We start from the raw sequence: 2,571 nt of genomic DNA, 5'->3' as shown, positions 1-2,571 counted from the left end.
GCCAAGAAAGGTCGGAAGGAACTGAGAGTAAAAGAAAAAAGATTGGAGGGAATATGGAGATGGTGGAGGAACATAAAAATAAGAGTTGATAGGAGGGGAATATGAGATGCGATATGGAATGGGGAGACGAGGGTGAAGCAATAAAAGTGAATGAGGGAAAATTGAGGGAGGGGAAACAAAGAGGTAGACAGTTCGGGTAGCAAACTGAGGATGTGTAAAAGAAGTTAGGGTAGAAGGATACCAAGAAATGAAGGTAGAGAAACTTGAAGCTGAAAAAGAGGACTAGGGTGGAAAAAGAGAATCACGGTTGTATGAGAAGAGATACAGACAGACAGACAGACAGACAGAGGAGCAAGAACGAGAGTAAGAGCGACAGAGAGAGCAGACACAAAAGACAGAAATCAAATAGGGACCAAAATCCACTCCATCCAATACACTACTGAGGCCTATACCTCCTGCCTCCATCCAAAGACTATTTACCTACAACTCCCAGACGAAAGATGCGATGGGATGATGGGAGGGAAAAAAAAAAAAAAGCACACTGGCACAAAGAGACGAGGAAAGCTTTGATGTTTCCCTATAGAGTATTCGCTATTTACATACCCTCCATCTACCTCCTTTTCCTTTCGCTGTGAGAAGGAGGAGGAGGAGTATTTGGAGGAGTATTAGGTAGGCGAATTTCCCCCAGGCTGTTTACTGTCGTGTTGTGTGAAGGGGGGAAACTGGAGCTGTGAGTTTGGCGTGTGGGTCGCTGTTTTTTTCGACGTTTTTTCTGTCTTCCTCTCCTTCATTTTCTTGTTCTCAGCTTTTTTTTTTTTAACTGTTCTCCCCTTTCTTCCATGCCTTTTTCTTCCCTGCTGTTTTCCTGCCTCATTTTTTCTTCTCTGGCTCCTTTTCTTCACGTCTGCCTTTCTTTCCTTTCCTTCCCTTCCTTTTCTACGTTATTCCTTCTTTTCCGTCTCATCTTCCTTTCTTTCTTATCTTCTTCCTTTCGTTTCTTACTTTGCTTCTTTCTTTCCATCTTCTCCCTGTCCCTCCTTCCCTTCTGTCTTAACTTCATTTTTTTTTTTTTCCCTTCATTCCTGTCATTTTTTTTCCTTCCTTCCTTCTCATTCCCTCTTTCTTCTTCCTTTTCCACTTTCCTTTTCCATCTTATCTTTTCTCCGTTTCCTTTTTTTTCTCACTTTCCTTCCTTTCTCTTTTTGCATAATGTTGAAGGAGAAATATTAGCGGTGTGTGTGTGTGTGTGTGTGTGTGTGTGTGTGTGTGTGTGTGTGTGTGTGTGTGTGTGTGTGTGTGTGTCATTTTCCACGCATTCTTATTACACCCCACGTACCAATCACGAGAGACTTTTGCGTTTGGTTTGATTTGTTTGTGTCGGGAACATTATGGAAAAACTTTTAGATATATAACTGGAGTATATATAGCATAATTGAACATCATCAGAGAAACGAGTTATTAAAATTTGGTCAAGAAAGGTCATAGTCTACAGGTCAAGGACAAGGTCAACTCATACAGCTTTGATCAGATTTAGACTAAGTTTGTTGCAGGTCTGGGAGTGAGAAATGGACCAACTTTATGTGCAGTCTGTGGAAGGCAAAGGTTACTGGGGACTGTAAAAATTTATCCTCTTAATTCAAACCGTTTCGATACTGTGGAGCAAACTTGGTAGCAGGGTTGAAGGTATAGCCATGGTTTAAGCGATTCTATATTGAGAACAGTAGGTCAGAATCACAGAGTACAGGCAGTTTAAACTTTTGATAAAGTTTTGACCAACTCGAGGGAAGGGTTAAGAATGAGGAAAGTACAAATCGGATGAGAGTAAGACTACAGGGAAGGACAGAATTCATGGTATTTTACTGGTTTAGCCGCGAGTATTACACTGAGCTCTCTTGCATGTCGAGCTTGCATTAAGATGTGTGTGTTTTAGGAGGATAATTTTCTTGCTTATTATCTTCTTTACTGTTCCCGTTGTTTTCTTCCTCCTCTAGTTAATTCTTTCAGTGCTATTTTATACATATATAAATCATATTCTTTGCTACTGTCAAACGGCTTTGTGTGGCTTAGGAAGAGTGTCAGATGGTGTGTGGGATAATGAAGGCTATGGCCCCGCCCACATGAGCCTGAAACAAGTTTGGAAGCATGTTCGAATCATTACTTCGGACGTGTTTGCGTACATGTATGAAGTATCTCGTTTGGACGTTCAGACCCTTAAACTTGTTTCGAGACATGCTATCATCAATGGTGAGGATGTTTGCTGCCGGAAACAGGTTTGGGGATAATCAGTTGACAAGAAATAAACGTAGTGAGCGGACCTTAACGGCGCCCGGGTGTGGAATGAACAAGGGGAACTAATATAGCGTCTAATAGACGCTTACCGCTCCCATTCCACACAGTGGAATCCCACTATATAACCCTGATTATAAGAATCGAAATAAGTGTGATGCGTGGAAGGAGATCAGTGAGGACATAAATGTGGAAAGAGTATAAGTTATGAAGAAGGTAGAGACTTGCTTGTCAGCCACCCATGTTTGCAGCATTGTGAAGCTTTTTAGTCCGGCTAATTTACGA

The sequence above is a fragment of the Coenobita brevimanus genome, chromosome 93 (assembly GCF_032717465.1).
Source record: "Coenobita brevimanus isolate Jiangsu-jjx chromosome 93, ASM3271746v2, whole genome shotgun sequence".
Taxonomy (NCBI): Eukaryota; Metazoa; Arthropoda; class Malacostraca; order Decapoda; family Coenobitidae; genus Coenobita; species Coenobita brevimanus.
Note: the sequence above shows the minus strand (reverse complement) of the source record.